This window comes from Uloborus diversus, chromosome 1, assembly GCF_026930045.1.
Source record: "Uloborus diversus isolate 005 chromosome 1, Udiv.v.3.1, whole genome shotgun sequence".
NCBI lineage: Eukaryota > Metazoa > Arthropoda > Arachnida > Araneae > Uloboridae > Uloborus > Uloborus diversus.
In genome coordinates, this window is record NC_072731.1 from 82,818,358 (window position 1) to 82,839,109 (window position 20,752).

A 20,752-nucleotide genomic window follows, 5' to 3' on the forward strand; every position below is an offset into this window, starting at 1 on the left:
TTTTTTATTTTACTTAAGATCAAACTTTTGAAAAATATCGCCATTTATCAAACAAGCACAACAAAACAATAACATCTAATAAGGTGTAATTTTTATCAAAATAAACACTAAGATAATTTTTATTCATCCTTTATTGCACTGAATCTGAAAGCGTGAGAAGGCAAAGATTAAAACTTAAAGCTGTTCTGTAACACTTACCATACAGTGGCGTAGCCAAGGGAGTCCAGGGGATCTGGACTCTGCCCGAAACGAAAAACCAAAATTCAAAAATCAAAAGGTCCATTTCACACACATAGTTGCACAGTACACGAAAACTCGATTTCGAATACATGCAATTGTATGTTTTTTCTACTCCTGGTAAAATATAAGAAAACTTAAATTTGAAAAAACATTTTTTGTTTTCTTTTTTCACTAGGAAAAACTAAATTATTTCACAAAAAATGATATTACGACAAAATACATTTACAATATAGATCCTGTAAAAGCAACTTCAAAGGCAAAACAGCTTTTGTTAAAACGAGCTGATGTGTGCATCACATGACTTCCTTTTACTCCAATTTAATGACAATAGTGCCTTGGAGCAAATAAACACTTTAAGTATTTTTACCCCAAGTTTGTTGCGATCCGAAGCAAAAAAAAGTTTTATACAGATTAATTTTCCCAATATTGGACATTCTAATGTAATTCAGGGGCGGCAAATAGGGGGGTCAAGAGGGGGCGGTTGCACCCCCAAATCTTTTGAGCAGAATGATAGAAAATAGGTGAATTCAATTTATGTAAGTCGGAAATCCATGTTCATTAAAAAAAAGTCTCCTGGTTTTCAGTAGCTATTTGATGAAACTCGACACATTCCTTGACTAGAAAAAGTGTTTTTCGTTATTGGGATGATGACTTAGAAATTCATGAAACATTTTCTGGCCTTTTCTGAACATAGAAAATGGATAGAGAACCATGGTTAATTTTAACTAAAGAAGACATTTCTTCAAATAGGCTAAATATTTCATACTTGCGTGCCCAGTGTAACGATGGTATGTCCAATATGAGAGGCTCGTGCAAAGTGGTGTTGCTACATGATTTTCAGAAGAAAATTCCTTGATATTTTACAATCACTTTTACCCTCATTTTTTAAGTGTATATTTATTTAATGAGTGTTCATCGCTTTCTTCTGCTAGAAACACGTTTCAGCTGCTCAATGCATTATATGTTTTCATAGAACCTTATTAAAAATGCATGTGATTATTGGATTAAAAAAAAACATATCAACAAATACCTTTTTTTGGGACTCTATAATTATGCAATCTCGGAGTGACACAAGTTGGTCTTCAAGAGTTAAAACCATAAATACATTTCTCTATAACTTCAAAGCAGCGATTCGACGACTGGAAGAATTATTTCATTCGTGATAAAGCTCATGCTCTTTAGCATATATGACTACGTTAGAATTTTTATTCAATTTCTTTGTATTGAGGAAAGTTTTTGAAAAATGTTTTACTATATCAAAACATCTTCAATCCGCTACCCTTAATTTTTGGACTATTCAAGCCACAGTTCAATCTAACAATTGATATGTGCACCATACTACCATACTTCAATCGACAATTGAAACTGAAAATAAGATTTTTTATATAGATATATATTTCAACCTAGCGTGAAACTTTTCAAAAAAAATTCTTCCTCCGAGCCAATTTTAAAAAAGCGAAAAAAAAAAAATCCACATGATGATGTCAAGTCAAACCTTAATTTTTTAATATTTTGTATAAAGTAATAGATTCAGTTTCGAATGAAATTAACACAAGATTTGATGATAATTATTTTTCTGTATGGTCAGCTCTATATTATCTGGATTGGATTTTGAAGACAAAAAAAAATTGTTTCAATTATGAGTATTCAATTTTTAGCATAAGGCAAGAAAAATTACAAGCACTATACCGACAGACCGGTTATCACATCCAGAGACTGCAGTTTGGTCCTTGTTATGAACTCATCATTCTGGAATAGTGAATAATTGAGCTCGAGGCAGATGACATCTCCTTGAAGCCGAGAGCGCCGATGAAACTAGATTATTCAATGATGAAAAATTAAGCCCCTCACAATTTTTGAAGTTGCCTGGGTGGTTTTGAAGAGCTAGATGTAAAAAATGTTTTCATACATAACTTTGTTACTTCAATTATTTTTAAACTATTCCTATCAACTCAGTCAGTGGAGAAAGATTTTTTTATGTCTCAGGAGGTTAGAGAATTATTTTCGAAGGATAATGGGCAAAAAATTCAAGCGAAGTCATATATGCTAAAAGGCATGAGCTTTCTCACCATCTTTTCTATTTAGCTGTACTGGCAAAACAGCACGACACTGGGCACTGATTAGTAACACGATTCCCTGCTCTTCCGAATTTCAAAAAACATACATTAAAACTTTTCCAAAAGGTATAAAAACTTTAGTATCAAGATGTTTTGCATGATAACTTATTAGAAAGTTAATCAAAATTTTAATAGTTTCTAAACACTAATTTTTATTCATATTAAACCGATTTTATGACTACTTCCTGTTAGCTAATTTGCGTTTGGGACCGCACTGTGGTAATACCTATTTCAGAAACTCGACCCCCCAAATAAAATGCTGAAATGTCGCCCCTGATGTAATTCAATTCTCTCTAAATATTGCCAATAGTGGCCAAAATGAAATCGGATTTTTTAAAAAAAAGTCAAATATGTCGCCAAGTTGGCGACATTACTTGGTGACTAAAAGCTTGGCGATATATCGCCAAGTGTTTGCCAAATTGTAACACCACTTGAGTTTGCATTGAAATTAACAATGATTTCCCCCCAAAAAAAGTGTAATAGACCCCCTTTGAAACATCCAATTGCAATCAAAAGGGGAGGTGAACAACTAGACTCCACTAGGAGTCTACATACCAAATTTCAACTTTCTAGGACATACCGGTTTTCAGTTATGCGAGATACAGACGCACATACACACACACGCACATACGCACATCTATACGTACATTCGAACGTCACGAGAAAACTTGTTGTAATTTCCTCGGGGATCGTCAAAATGGATATTTCGGCGTGTCTATACGTTCTTGGGCATATATCCACGTGTGGTCGGGTTGAAAAAAAATTTCAATATTCATTCGGGGGTGAACAAAATGAAAATTAAGGCCGATTTTTGGGTGAAATTTTGTTCACGAATACAATACTTCCTTTATTTCGTAAAAGGAAGTAAAAAGATTGGAGTGAAAACGTTTAAGGACGAAAAATATTAGTTTGTTATAGGATTTTAACCAAAATCGGATTTGAGGTCATCTGCTATTGAGTTGGGTTTTTTCGTTTTAAAAAACATTACATATAATCAAACATCTTCCGAAATGAAATACTGGTTATTCCACCGTTGCCATAAATGGTTCTTTTCCGTATTGGCATAAGAACAACGACTTAAATGTAGGTATAAGCTTATAAAGATATACTAATGGTGGAAAGCAGAATGACAACTATTTTTCATATGCACGTTCGAATATACTTATTTTGGTTTTTCGACAGCACAAGTGAGTACCGTGATATCTACAAAATGAACATTGTACTTTATTAAGTGTACAATGTAATGCGAAAAGCACGTTTTAGTTCCTTACAAAATCTTTTTCACTTTTATATTTTTAGTCAGTTATAAAAATTCAATACTTTAATTACAGTTATAAGTTTTAGTTAACTATTTTCTTCTTCTGCTTAAGTAAAACGTTTTTTAAGGCCTATTAAATCCTTAATGCGTTATCAGAAAAATTTACTATCTTAGGATTTACCTTATTTTTGAAAAAAAGAAGGGGGCGGGCAATATGTACACACATTTCATTTGCTTCAAGTTAAACTGAATTGATAAAATGCAGCTGTTATATTGAATTTAAAAGTTACTTTTTCAGAAAATCAGTTAGCCAGAGGAAAGAAAATAAGAAGGGATTGTCATATTTTTCTAAGTACACAGACTTGTTTATCGCTTCTGCCTTATGTTTATCTAAAGATACCAGTTTATCACGTTATGCATTAAATAATTTACTCTAGTTTATTTGTTTTAAAAAAGTGATATTTGTTGCGCTCTGCAGATTGCTGCATAATCCCGCCAAATATCTATGGCTGGCGCCAGTCCTGATCTATTCGAATAGTAATAATGAACTATTTGTCAAACTTGAGTCGCACATCAAGTTATAACTGAGTGTAGGTGAATTGAACCGGTAGGACGAGGATTCTGCTATTTGTCAGTTGTACATATTTAAAAACAATAAAGAAAATACATCTTCTGTATACAAGGAACAGATAAAACTTTCTCTAGTTTTTTAGAGAGAAATTTTTCATTCAGTAGCTAGGGTAGTAGTAGGTGAATTATCAAAAGGTTGCTGATGTTCAGAATGCTAAAACAAAGAACTGGTCGCCATCTTGGTTTTTAATCTTGAAATACACACACAAAAAAAAACATATTACTTTTCCACCACTGTAGGTGCCAAAGCTGCAATCCATCGCCAATTCGTGAAAGGATGGTGTGTGGATTACTGCAAATTATTTTATTGTTACAGTGTCCGTTCCACGGACAGTTGTGTTAATCATTGATGTATCAATGCGTATTGAAAATTTGTATGCATAGAAAGCATTTTTAGAGAGGTAGTTTTTGTTTCAAGTATTCAATGGTGATTCTTAGTCACAGTATACTGGTACATTATGGTATTTTAAGAGTCATGCATTTAAAAAATATATGTATGTATTCCCAAAAAGAAGTTATATGTGTTTCTGATTTCTGATTATAATATATTTGTATGTAATGAAATATCAGAGCAATAACTTGAAAATGATTTTCATATTATGTAGCTTGTGCTGTAAAACTGTAAATAATTTTATCTTACCGATGGTTTGATATGCATACAGGAAAGGTTCTGCGTGTAAATATCTGTAAAAAACGCTCATGAGAATTTTTAATGAGTATAAATTTTTGCCAAAACTGTTGCCACTTCCTATGTAAAATATAACTATATATTATTAAGGAAAAGGCGTTGATACTTTTAATACATGTGTGAGGCATTTGATGAGAGACAATTTCGTATTAATTAAAATTGTAAAAATGGGGCTGTCAGAAAATAATCTAATGTTTCAGGAACCATTTAAAAGAAGGAAATGAGTCATCAATCAGTTTTTTTTTTTTTTTTTGACAAATTGATCATCAAACTGCATGAATTCGCTATAAAAAATCGTCAATAGTATCAATGCTAGACAGATTACTCATCAGAGCTGTGCCCAAATGAATAATTTAACTCCCTTAACATTGCGAAAAGTTAATTTTGCCACAACAACATAACAACTCAAGGGACACTTTAGAAAATTGTGAGAAGCGAATTTTCTACAAATTTACAATTCTTTCACAATAACATAACAACTCGAGGGGCACTTTAGAATATTGAGGGGAATTTTCTCCAAATTTACAATTCTGGCACAATAACATAGCAACGCTAGGGGGACTTTTGAAAACTGCGTGAGTTTTCTCCGAATTTAAATTTAGCTAAACACACGAATTCTAGGCAACCTATTCTGCCAACTGAGATGTCGATTGAAATTTAAATATGGCAAGCCCTTGAACATTGCGGATTTTTGTTTCAATTTAGTGAAGTTTCATAACTTCCATTTTCTCCCTACTCAACAAACTGGTTGCAAAATATCTGACAATTTCAGCCATAGATCTAGTAAAAAATTATTTTGCCATGTCATTTCTATTATTTGTGCTTTCCAAAAAGGAAGACCAATATTCCTTTTAAACTAGGGATTCATGACCTTTGACAATCAATTTGACAAGAGAACGCAAGTAATTAATGTGGAGACCAATACAGTTAACCTGTTAAGAGTTTGTGGTACTGAATTGAGCGTGTAATCATCAAAAACATAAACGTTGATTGTTTTGTATAAAGTTGCCAATTGTTGTTAGTGTTGTTATGTTTTAAATATTTATTGTTTGTAGATAAGCTGCTAAACAGTAGTTGCTGCTTGCTGTATGCCATGTTCTGTTGTTGATAGATATATAACATGTAAATGTAAAACAACTACATGTGTTAAGTATTTTCATTGTGTTTCATGAAGTTTTGCAAGAAAGAATAATTAGCACAACTTAAAGACGACAGATTTGTGCTGCTGTTATCTAATCTAGAGTGCAGAGCATTACAGGAAACTATTCAGAAAATAATTGTTAGTTTGATTTTTCCTATAGTTTTCATTTTTTAAAAACGTTCTGTAAAATATCAATACATTAGCAGAAGTGACTAAATCTTATCCAAGTATGGATAAGATGTAGTTACTTTTTGGTTCATTCTATAATAGCAATAACGTAAAAGTATGATAAAAGTTTTTTTTCCCCAAAACTGTTCGTGATTATGGGTAACTCTTCAAACAGTTTTAGTGAATCACTCTTATTGAAATCACTTTTTTCTTTTTAAAAATATGTACTGTTCCATACATTGTTTCCAGTTCTATTGTTTAAGGTAGGCGAACACACTAATTTTCGAAAAAAATATATTTTGAAACTTTGAGAAATTTCGAGACCCCAGTGTTATTTCTAAATCCGCAATTGTTTTTTAAATCGATTAGTTATAGAGAAAACTAGAACAAATTTACTAAACTCAAATGCACTGCTGCTTATAACTGAAATTTACTTTTTCTTTCTTTATTTTCTTCTAACCAAGTTTTAAAAGTTTTTATTTACGCCAACAGCTCTAGCAAAAAAAGTATTCACTCTAAAGATTAGAAACTTAGCAAAACTGGTAATTGAACATATAACTGGGATATAAACCTCGAAAAATTAATGTACATGAAATATGTGGTTTTGAAATAATGATCAATTAAACTTAGGAGGCAAAAAGCATGGTTTTCGGGGGAATTTTTCCAATATTTACCCATAAAACCTGTTTTTAGTAAATTATTTCCAAATTGGAGGGTCATATCACTCTCTGGTATCTGGTAACGAAGAGATCGACACAAAAAATTTTTAAATTATGAAAAGGTGTATGCACAGAAAGTGTTAAAGGCAAGTTTTAATCGTTCCTAATTTTGTATAGTGATCATTAAATTATAAATGGCGTCATGTTCCATGCAAATCATTATCGAATATTTTAACTTCAATTTAGTACCTGATGATGAAATGACTTCGTCTTTAAGTTGGCTAACTTATTCAAAAGAAATTTCGATATGTTCCAGTTTTATTTCAGATGAAATCAACATTTTATTCTTCAGATTAATTAATTTAAAAAAAGGTTTTAAACTCTGCATGGAAATTGCTTTTGATGATTTAAAATGTGAATCATGTCTTGAACTGTTTTGTCATTTTATTCGGCAAAAATGTAGCATTAACGGGTTTCTTTGTTTGATTTGTGTGCATCTAAGAGCATATTTTATAAATATTTTAATACAAAATTATCAAAACTATGGTTAGTTACTTCAAGAAAAAGGAACAACAATTTCACAATACAATTACATTTTTGTTTTTCAGTAAAGTGTAGCTAAAATAAATTAAGTTCACGGAATTGTATCATCAGGATGTTCAAACTATTTTTGAAAGCAAAAGTTTTCCATTAGTCTTTCTGTTTAGTAACTTATTTGTTTAGAACATCTTACTTCGTAGGACCACCAGTTGGCAATACTACTATTATCATGTTTAAACATTATTCAAAATTTATATACAAAAAATATTTATTGATCATTTCAATTTTCTTAAATAATTATATCTAATATTATTATAAACATAAATTTTTCTCAGCAACAGTTTTTGCATTTTTTTGAAAATCTAGTTTTTAGGAAACCCAATGCTTTAATCAAAATTAAAGCATTTTGCTTAGAAGAATAAAGAAGATATTTATCCATTATAAGGCGCTTTCAATTGAAATTCAAAAATCTTCGTTCAAAAAACTTTTCGTCAATGTCATTGTAAAAATATTTTCATGAAAAATGCATCTAAACGAGCAGACTGAATGTGAATACTTAAAACAATAATTTCTCAAAAATTAACAAGGTATTCGTGATAAAATATTACATTACATTTTTCAAGTTTGTCAATCATTTGGAGTTTTTGAAAACCAAACATAGCCATTTTAGTACCTTGTTTTTGCTGTTAACTGAACATTATTAGTTAAAGAAAACTCCTTTTTGTTTGGGTTATGCTTAATAAGCAAAAATTGATTTAAAATGAAAGATCGCGACCAATATAATGAATAGTTAAGATCGAATGCGTACGTTTTTTCTAACCATATTAATTTCATAAATGTATGTAAATTTACGAGTAGTGAGGGTGGATGAGACGTTTAACGAACTCAAAGATGGTTGACAAATGGTAATAATTGAACTTCACCGTCTGAAAATAGAATGCAACTGTTTCTGAAATCCGAAATTTTATTCTGGTTGACAACAAAATCCGGTTTAAATAAGGTATTTTGGTTTATATTTGTTCCATAATGTATATTATTGACGCCCAAATTCAGAAGGTTTTGATAAACGATTAGAATTCAATATTTGTTTGACATGGGGGAGGGGGGATCTACTTTTTTTTTTTTTTTAATTTTAGCCGTTTTAGTTTCAACAGTTTGTATTAAAACAAATACTCTTAACGGTAGAGTAAAAAGATTGAGAAGGGGAAAAAAAAGTTTGGCTGTGTCATGTTTACTGTAAAATTAAAACAAATGTTGCCAAATTTAAATTTCAAATACAGGCAGTACAAAAGAAATTACTTCTGATTCTATTTAAACAAGTACTCCTCCAGAAGTTTGCTGAATGCGTTTTGATAGGGGATTATTTATTCTACGGTTAAGTATTTAATAAAAATAGAATCTATGACACATATGTCGCTTAACTATCCTCAATTTATCAGGAAAATATTCTTCTCTTTATTTACCTAGAGACACATAGTCTAAAGTTTATCTCTAAAGTTCAGTTCTGGCTTTAACTTCATAATTCTTTTCACACCAAACCAACGGGACTGATATTCTAATCCCTACGTGTGGTTTGCATCTACCTTTTAAAATTTTCAGACAATTCATGAGATATCAATCAGTAATAAACTATGCATTCCAAGTATGTAGTAATTCATCTGTAACAATAAAAAAAAAACTTTCATTAAAATCGGTTTAACAGTATACGTATTTAAATTTAGATTAAATAATTTCGATATTTCTCGTTCACTAAATTTACGGTCTTTTCCATTTTATACCATTACACAATGGTTATTAGAATGTTCTTCCACTTGCAGTGGTACTCTTGAGCTGTTCGTTGAAAGTGATAATGTGTACTTTTCTATTACATGAGATGTCACACTTTGAAAACCAAGCAATAATGTAATAAAGGTTTGCGACTTAAGAAGGTATTTAAATATTCGCACAATCACATTTTAAAATTATTTCACTCTATTTACTACGCATCGCACAAATCATCATCCACTATTTTGTATTTAAATTAATTTTATCTCATTCACAGCAAACTTTTTTATGAAGAAGGTTGCGTTTGTTGATCGACTGGTAGCTTACCGGTCGGTTGATCACATGACAAATTATGACGTCAGCTCCAAAGCTTTAGCATGCGCTGATGACATTAGCTGTCATTTGATCAACCGAACGGTAGCGACCGGTCGAGGTCCACGAACGTAGCTTATAGTTTTTCTACACAAAAAGCATAAACGATGCTCATGGTAATTGTTTCAAAGATAAAGGGAATTTTCGGGAAAGGGGCTTTAGCAAGCAGAAGCTCAAGCGATCATCGTATCACAAAAAACCACGATGCTTTAATAAATTCACAAGAGAAAAGATTTAAAAAAAATATATATTTTTTTAAGCACTAACAATAGGAAATAAGAATTTAAATTGGCAAAATAAAAAAAATAATAATCTTTTGGTATTACTTACTCTTATACTATTGCTAATCATAATTGTTTCCGTATATTGAACATCTGCGTCTTAGGAATAATGATGCTATCAAAAATTACGATTAGAGTTAGGGAAGATTTCTAAAACTCATCATTATTTTTTATTAATTTTTTTTTCTGTTTTGTTTTTTGTTTTAAATTTTCTTAAAGAAATTTTATGATTGAAAATTTAACTTATAAGGGTCAACGTTAAAGCGGTTAACTCTGGCCGTTTATTTGTATTATATTACAAATTTCAAAACGAGATCTGCTTGTTTCTTTTTCACTCAAATAGATGAAAAAATTATTTTGAAAAATAAAATACGTAAGTTAGCTATTGAAATTTTAAAATAAAGAAAATACAAAAAATGATCATTGCAATTATACCAAAAACAAAAGTCACTTTATCATGTTTCTTACATTTAATGATTTAGAAAATACAGATGGAGTAAATGAGTTGAATATGCAATTTTTTTAAGCTAAGTAAATAGCTTTTTTTAAACTTTCAGAATACTGTTAATAAATATTATCAAAATTTCTTATAGTACAGGTTAAGCAATACAGAAAAGCACGAAAACTTTTGATGAAACTGTGTATTCAAAACTTTATAACATAAAAATCAAATGGCATTTAAGCATCATTTTAATGATGCTGTAACGTTCAATTCATTAGAAAAAGAAATTCATAACTTACAAGAAGTGCAGTAAGAATTTTTCATTCCGTAGGTGAAAATTTATGTTATTTTATTCATTCTGCTTTTTAAAAAATCCAATGAGGAGATTAATTAAAAAATCCAGAGAGAGGACGAAGAAAATAAAAGTAAATATTAATGCACGATAGTCGTCGTCTCTTAGCTTAATGTCTCTGTTCTACTTGATACTTGAAAAAAACTTCCTGCATTGACGCATTACGTAATACAAGGTGATGGCAGTTAAGGAAACATGCAAAACAAAGATGTAAACAAGCAGCAGATCCAAAGCATTTAATCACTTTTTGGCAAAACTTCTGTACAAGCAATATTTAAAGTTCTAACAGATAGAAATAAACAAAACACCTCGCTAAATTATTTTTCAAATACAACGGACTACGAATACCGTAGGACTCTTTATGTAGTATTGATTTAAAACTATCTAAGTTATGGAACAGTTCGCATCAAAATATGTGTGCGTAAAATCATAAATTTCTCAGAGTTTAGCATTAAAAACGCATTGACTATTTCCTTCATAATTTGTTCACCATTTTTTGCAAGCTATGATTTGTGTTCTGCCCGCCAGTCATCACAGTAGCAAGTACTGCTTGACAAAAACTATCCAGCACAAAGCGTTGTGAGTACCGCTGCCGGAGGGTGGTCCCAATTTACGTGTTGTCAGTTGAAACGAGGAGAGTCGGAAAGCCGACGCTGTTAGTTCATGTTCACTTGTGAACAGTGTTAGAGTTTATTTCTTTATCGACATGTCCACGATATTCATTATTGTTGCATAGAAATAAATTTACTGTTTTTATAACAATAAATATGTGTTGATATTTCTTTCTGTGTCTCATATCTTATTACTACAAACATGACTTTCAAAACTACCATACAAAACTGAATAGGTAGGGGAAACTAGAGACACTTGACCCAAATTTTGGTTTTTCATTTTTGAGCAATAACGATTGCTTATTGCTTTCATTTATTTGACCGTCCTTGATGTCAAGTTCATTTTTCAGAAGGACCAGGGGCCTCTGCAGCACCGCCATCCACCGGAGAACGGAGCTAATCCTCTGGTCCTAGCCTCCACTAGCAGCACTGTCCACCGGAATCCCCTCCTCTAGGCGGTGGCATCCATGTCCTGCATACACACACTCCTACATACAAACAAGTCCTTACACACACACACACACGTAACCGCCCAGGAGGAGGGGCAGGCTTGGGAGGACAGGAGCCGTTTCTAGAAACAATAGCCTCCAATGAGTAGGGTCCTGTCGCAACTCGTGATTGAGAAAAACATAATTCGAATTCAAAGTGTCAGAATTCAAATTAGATATATAAACACAGCACTCACGAACGCTAATTATTTTCATTTGACCGAGTTTGATGTCCGTGACTTTTTCAACCTCCACCGTCCTCTGCAGACGCGACTCCTCCCGGTAGTCGCTGCTCGTGGTCGATAGCGTCCATGTACTAGACACACGCATACACACACAGGCGCCTTTACACACACAAACACGCCAACGTGCATACACACAGATCTACTCACACACACAAGCTTACACATAAGCAACTATAACACGTAACCGCACAAGGGGAGGGACAAGAGCCTTTTCTAGAAACAATATCACTGATGAGTAGGATCCTGTCGCAACTCGTGATTGCGAAAAACACAATTTAAATTCAAAATTTTAGAAATCAATTGTTGTTTTTTTTTTTTTTTTTTTTTTTTTTTTTGTAGAATAGTTTGAACGTAATAAAAAATATTCCAAAATAGTTTGCCATTTTTTACACTGTTATGGCTAAAAATAATAGCATAATTCCAAGTAGAAATGGTGCAAAATAATTACATTCATCAAGTCCGCAAACTGGTCAAGTGTCCCTAGAGCTAGGGTGTCTTCACCCAACACTTAGGGAGACATGACCCCCCCCCCCCTCATAAATGGAAGAAGAATAATAGCTATATAAATCAAAAACTCAGGTTTGATGGTGTTTTTTGTTGAAATAAGAGATACTTGAAGTGAATATACAAAATGTTCGCTCTTTAGGCGAAGTGTTACACATGTTTTTTTTTAATTATTCAGCTGGAGAGCCGAAGTCGGATTCAAAACTTTATCAGATCAGACCTAAGCAATATTTCAGTTATTTTACTTAGTAACACCTCATTGAGCTTAATATTTGTTAAATAAAAACAATTTTTTAGACCAAAATATTATATATTATAGTTATTCATTAAAAAAAAAAACCTGGCCTTCATATTGACAACATTAAAGTCATTGCATGAATAAAAGCAAATCATTAGGCCTAAATGACAATAGATTATCTATTCAAAAATAAAAATTCATTGAAAAAACATCAAATTTAACAAACATTTCAAAATAGTCCTTTGATCAAGTCTCCCGTTCTTAGCATGGGTCAAAGCTCCCTAGTTAGCTTTCTTTTGTTTACCTTAAATTCTTAGCAACTTAGATTAAAGTTAATTAAAACTGTTCATATCAAAGTGACTAAAGCATGCATACTTTTAAAATTCATTTCCCTCAAAACTGGAGGATAAAATCTAAAAAGTTCCAAAATTTTCAAACTTTACTTTTTAGGTGCAGTATCATTTAACACTCTGAATTTCTTGAAAACCACTAACAATTTTGAAATGGCTTGCCCTGCAAAATACTGTTGTGTGACTGGTCGACCGCAATAATATGACTAAAATTTTTTCCCCTAAATATCTTTTTTCATGGACAAAATCATAATGGATCAAGTCCCCCTGTCAAACCTCTCTAATTTCCCCGAATTGTAAAAACAGTTTTTGAGCTGTAAAAAAGTACGTTTTTTATGTTTGATAAAGTAAGCCTACAATAGTTTTATTCAATTTAAAAAAAAATACATTTTTAATCGTTGCCAAACAAATTTCGAACCTAAATTTTATAAATATCTTGAACTCTATGTTTAAAGTTACATTTTTCAATCATACATGATCCATTTGTTTCATACTTAATATTAATTAAATTATTATTATTTATATTTGAGGAAAATTTTTAGGAGAAATTAGTAAACATTTGTAGCAGCGTAACTTTCACAAAACACTATTCTGTATGCTTAAGATTAATAGAGGAAAAGGTGTAAATATGGGCACCCTCTTTTGTTTTTGATTTAAAATTACTTTTGATTCGAAAAAAATGTAGATTTTTGTCTTTCATAAACAATTACAGAAATGTTTTTTTTTTTATTCAAAGTTACTTTTAATTCGAAAAAATGTATATTTTTGTCTTTCATAAACAATTACAGAAAGTATCCTATATGTGAAAAGGCGTAAAAATGATTGATATCAATGATTTCATTTCAAAAGTGGCGACTTACAAAAAGCTTTTAAAACAGCATCAGAAGAAATGGGGTATAAATATGGGCACCCTTCAAAAAAGTCACCAAAAACAGTTTTAAAAAAAATTTAAAAAAAAACAGAACAAAACTATACAAGATTGTAGAGAACGTGTCTTTATTATAGATATATATACACACAATGGAAAAATATTTACAGAAATCGCAAACATGACCGGTTCTTTCTCAGCTTCAGCACAGTCTAACTGTGCCCCATTTGACACACTTAGGGCACGCATTTCACCCACAACTCCTCTCGAGTGTCTTCAAGGAACTTACCCTCCCGAAAGATGCAAGTTGCATCGCTTGAGATATAACTCTTGTGGGTTTAAAAGAAGATGCGGTATAGCTATGTGCACCTTTTTAATGGGGGTACATATTAACATCAAATGCATCTAAGAACGGTGGACACTATCACATTGAACATAAAAGCGTGCGTGCCTGACTAAAGGCATGCTTCAAAAAGTAGCTTAACATCTCCGCTTTCCAGTTTTCACTCTGAAATTGGTTTAAACCAAGCATAAGAACATGAAAAGAAAACGATTCCACATACCTCTAAAAAGTTTGCCGTCTAAAAAAACATCAGTTTGCACAAGAACTCAAGCTGCATCCACACTGATTGAAAGAATGTTTCCAACTGATCTCTGCTATCTTATATTAGTAAATGGCAAAATATACAGTCCTCACCGCCAGTCTTCAGTAGCCCTTTATCTACTAGATAGGGGTGCTAGTTTTTACACCTTTTTCTCTAACTATAGTCTTTTCTAGGGTATAAACCAGAGCTTAATTTGCATAGGAACTCACGGAAGTTCAGTCCAGTGCACTTCTGTTCAATTTTCAAATTTTTACGTTTTAGTCGAAACTTAGGTTTTGTTTGCCTTTTTATCGTCTATTGCACTTCAGTTTTATGATACAAGCTTGCTTATTTGGATTTCACAGAAAAGAAAACACGGAAAAAACGTGAAATTCTAACCCATTATTGTTCGCATGGAATCCAAAACGCGTTTCTTCAAACATCTCGAAAACTCATAGGTACAGATTCTGCGCTTTTCCTTCCGACTACAGTAGAGGACTTCTGCACTTTTTTTTTTTTTTTTGGTAGAAGTTAAGCCCTGGAATAGACTATGCTCATAGCAATAAATCTAATGAAGCTGAAGAAGTTAAAATTACAATACATTTCAAAAAACATGAAAAAAAATGCAGTCGATTTAGGCTAAAAGAAGCAGACATGATAGTCGTTTGTTTCCTGTAAAACGTCATCTCAGGTCCGCAGTTAGGTATCAGAGCACCCGCGTGCAAAACAGAATATGTCGCCCCCTCCACATAACAGGCTGGTTCACCAAAAAAGTGGGGGGGGGGGCGTAGCAAGATGTTTGATAAAGGTAGAGCACTTGACTTGCATGGCAGGGCACTTCATAAGATTACTTTAATGGGGGTAGGGGCATGACTTTGGGGGCCTAAATTTTGTCCCGCAACGTGGTATACATAGCGGATCCAGCGTTTTGTTTTGGAGGAAAAGTCACTGTCAGAAGATGATCACAGAAATCAGGAAGTTTGCAAAATATATAAAGAGAAAGAGAATTAGTCAATGTAATATTCGTTTAGAAATTGAGAGATTTTTTTTTTTCGAATTACAGTTCTAAAAACCTAGTTATAGAAAAGCCTTGGTAAAATTAGAGAGAAAGGAGGTTCGAAGGACATAGAATAGAACTTTTTCGAAATCAAAGTCCTACAAAATATTTGCAAACCATCTTCTTTTAACGTTTAGGAAGAATATGGTTCAGGAACGTTTTCCTAGTAATTCTTTGAAACTGAAGTTCCGAAAAAAAAAGACGACCTGAGGGCTCAGGCGATCTGCCAGAATTTTTTTAAAAATTCAGATCCTTAAAATACAATTTAGGACCTTGTTGACATTAGGAAAAGAATGGGATTCAAAAGTATCGTCCAAAAATATTCAAAACTGAAGTTCTGAAAAAGTAATCTAAGACAATCTTTGGAAAGAGAAAGTTCTTAGACTTTCCACGGGAAATTTTTGAAATTAGTCTTAAAAACGCAATTGTATGCTAAAACTAGGAACAATAAAAGAAATGATAGCATTTAGGGGCCCTTAATTAGCCCGGGCAATTTCTAGATATTGAAAGTGCCAAAATGGAAATCTAAACCATCTTCCAGATGTTAGAAGATGGAGAAGGAAAGTTAGGAGTCTTGGGTATACTCTCCCGGAACTTTTTTGTAACTCAAGTCTTAAAAACGTAATTGTAGACCAACTTACTAACTTTGAAGATGTTTGTGAAAAAGATGGGGTTTAGGTTAGGGTCAAGACCATCTTTCAGAATATTTTTGAAATTGGACTCACTCTTAAAAAATGCAATTGTATTCACCTTTGGTGACGTTACGGGAAGGGATGTTGATCGGTACACTCCTCTGAAAACTTGAAACAATCAAAATTCCTAAAACACAATTGCAGTCCATCTTAGGCACTGTTGGTCGAGTGATGGGTGAGCTCTTCCCTGGAGTTTTGGAAGAAACTGAGGTTCTAAATGCGCAATCGTAGATCATATTGGTGACGTAGAAGCAAGAAAACATTAGGTTCTGACTGCCTCCTCCCTTCCCCTTTTCTAGGAAAAAAAAATACACACATATATATATATATATATATATATATATATATATATATATATATATATATATATATATATATATATTAGGGTGATCCTTATTTATATATGGGAAAAAAAAAATTTCGGAATTCAACAAGTGACGCCCCCTAGTTTTGTGACACTATAATAAAAAGTAATCGGTGCAAAATTTGAATTTGATCGGTCAATAATAACACATGCCCCTAGGACGTTAAACTTTAACACTTTTGATAATTTTCACACAAATCTTCGAGTTTTTACTTCAGACCCTGTACATCGTTTCTCCTAGGCTTGCAAAATATTTTTACAGCGAGGGTAGCACTAAAATTAATCTTTTTAATTACTTCATATCGTCTAAAGGTTTTACATTGAATAAGAATGAAATATTGCTTTAGGAACTTTACCTTAATCGTACACTTTTCTCTATTTATCTCAATCCTGTGCATTTTTTTCCCGATAGTCTTGGAGTGTCTGTAAAATCCTAGATTGCTTTTGTGACTCATATTTGGCAAATTGATTGTGAAATTCTTCGATTAATTGTGCTCCTCTTTCACTTGTATCATTCACAACTTTTGGTGTTTGTAACTTATCAAACATTTTTACTGACTTGTATTTGATTCTATAAAGAAGAAAATCTTTAGGGTCTGGTGGGGTAAAGTGGTCATAAAATCGTAGGTTTTCAACTTAGGTGGATAATAAATACAATAAATTCTTTAAATACTTCAACTTTTTTTGTTATTATTTTACATTGCATTATTAAAGAACACGTACATTGAATTTCAGGAAAAAAAATATTGATTTTAAATAGTTTTATAACATTTTCATTTCCCTTTGTATTTATGACCACTTTACCCCATGGGGTGGGGGAAAGTGGTCATAGCATGGGGTAAAGTGGTCATAGTTAAAAAACTACAAAACTGTTACACATAACCTTATTATTTGTATATTTTGGTTATTTTTATAGTTACAAGTATATGTACGAGTATATGCGGGTATGCACGAGTATATACGTGTCGTTTAAAAAAGAGTAAACATGTTCATATATGAATAAATACATGTATACATCAGATACATGCATGCATGTGCCTACTCGAGTATATTCGTGTATACACGAGCGTATAAGCATGTATACGTGATTGCCTACAGGAGTGTATACGTGTCTACACGAGTATATACGAGTCACGTGTATATGCGAGTATATACGCGCAAAACGAACATCATTTGCGTGTTTGCACATGTATCTCGAGTATATATGTGCATACCTGAGTTTCTGAGTATATACGTGTATAGTCGACGTATGTACGCATATATAAGTGTACATAGATACACTACTGGCCATTAAAATTGCTACACCAAGAAGAAATTGCCAGAATGAAACTAAATTTTACATACGTGATAATAAAATTGACATTAGAAAGTGATTACAAAATTAAAGCAAATTGATCATTTATGGTTGGAAAAATCTCGAATAAATGGAGGTTTAAGTACCCTGTTAAGCCACCTCTAGCGTGAATGTACGATGTACTTGAAGCGAAACAATCGGGCATTGAGACATAAGAGTCTCCTACGATATCCTGCGTCATCTCGTACCACAGTTGCTGTAAACGTGCCACTCATTCGATCAAACTCATACGTGTTAGCACTCACGACGGGGCTCCCAGGAACCATTTTTTAACATGACAATGCTCGGTCAAACACAGCAAGGGTGTAAAGGGATTTCCTCTTCCGCATTATCACTTTCTCTGGTCTGCGTGATGCTCTGGTCTGCGATTTGTGACTTGTCACAAATTGAGCATATCTGGGATCACTTGAGACGGTAAATTGGACAGCCTGTAAATTTGATCAAATTAGTGGCGCGTTTACAGCAACTGTGGTACGAGAAGACGTAAGACATCGTACGAAACTGCTGTACCTCAATGCTCGACCGTATCGGTTCTTAAATTCCAACTAGAGGTGGCGCAACAGGCTACTTAAACCTCCATTCATGTGAGATTTTTCCAGTAATAAATGATCATTTTGCTTTCATTTTATAATCGTTTTCTAGTGTCAATGTTGCCATCACGTGTGCAAAATTTTGTTTCATTCAGATTATTCCTTCTTGGTGTAGCAATTTTAAACGGTCAGTGGTGTACTTACATGCATATACGGGTATACACGAGTTAATTCGTGGATATATCCAGTGCGTGTTTGGTACGTGCCTACTCACGTATATATATATATATGTGGAAACAAGAGTATATACTTATGCTTACGTGTAAACACGATTATATACTTGTTAGACGTATATACGTACATTTACGTGTAAAACATCAGTACATGTATCCACGTATATCTACGAGTATATCCGCTAATATACATGTATGCTTACATAGTGAATCCAAGATCTTGGGCAAAATCTAAGGGGTGTGAAAGGGGAGGATAAGAAGCAAAGAATCGTAAGGAACTTATGGTCGTTGACGCGCTACATGCACACAAAGCCAGAAATCGATGGAATGAAAACAGGTCACAAATTTGTTATACAAAGATGATTTTACCCGACATTTTAGTTTTTAAGAAATATTTAGACAGTTGTTAAAAAGTAAGGCCTGTAGTATCTCTAATACACGCATCGCAACAAAGGCGCAGCGACTGATGAAAGTTTTTCAAGAGTCTCGTAATTGCAACAGAGTGATTACGACGCATGTATTACAGATGCCGGCCGCAAGTTTCATCAATGACTTTAAAACTCTCTTAAGTTCGTTGTGTAAAATTGTCTTTTTTGTAATAAATTTGTGACCTGTTTTGCATTCATTAGTTTCTGGCTTTGCGTGCATGTAGCGCGTCAGCGTTGAGTTTGTGGCCATATGTTTCTTATGTGATTCTTACTTCTTATCCTCCTCTCTAACACCTTTTAAAAATTTGCCCAAGAGTTTAAAACTCACCCTGCATGCATGTATATCATATGCTAGTATGTAAGTGTCAGCTCGAGTATGTACGTGTATATACGTCGTGTCTATCTGAGTATATAAGTGTTCGTATATGTACGAGTATAAGCGGGTATATACGTGTATAGTCGAATGTATATCTGTATAGATAAAAAATACTACGAGATACCCAAATACGTGTTTATTGGTGCATTTATGTGAATACGTATATATACGTGCCTACACGAGTATATGCGTATGCATGCGCATATACTCATATATTTAACCTTGTTTACTGTAAAAACAATACATATTAAGTGAAATTAATATTTAATTGATACCTGCCTTATACTTAAAGATTAAGTGATTTTAAAAGAACAATATTCGTTAAGCCTAATATTATGACCACTTTACCCCATCTTACTAAAATTGTTCTAAAAAATTATTCAAAAGAGATTCAGCTAACTGCTAACGAGTATGAGTTCTTGAGACATGTAGGAAGCTTCCTGCGCAGTCAATCTGTTCATAATTCTAACAAACAAAATTTCCCAAGGAAGTTAAAAAAGGTGTTTATATTTTTAAAAAATTCATAATCACTCAAAATATTTTTTTTTACCAAATAAAATTTTGCCAGTTGTAAAATTTTGTATTCAAAATGTAGTTTCTAACTGCACTACTCTAAAATAAAATTTTCACATTCATTCGAACATTTATTTTTAAGGTATAGCCATTTATTTGAATTATGACCACTTTACCCCATTGACCACTTTCCCCCACCAGACCCTACTAAGAAAGTATTCCAAATCATCTACTGTTATTTGAAATTTTTTATACAGTCATCAGACACGTCTTCCTATTCATCAAGCATTTTTTTGAAGAAGTCTTTTCCTATCTTCAAAGTTAATTCCTTCATCCAATACGGACAAAGCTACTAGTTCATCCCCTAAGTACCATAAGTGATTTATGAATTTTTCAATCACTGCTTCTGCTGAATGTTTGTCATCATTTTGTATGCTGCAGGTTTTTTAGACACTAGACATATTAATTTAAAAGGCCTAGAATGGGTTGCTGCGAAAAACTATATCTTCATACAACATTTAACTGTAAAACAGCATTTACGAGCACTCTCTTCATTTAGTGTCAATTTAAATTGCTTCTTAAATATATAAATTTTCAAACAAGAAATTTCTTTTGCCACCCCTCTGGGTCAGGGATAAGCTCCAGGTTTCCGAAAACATATCCCT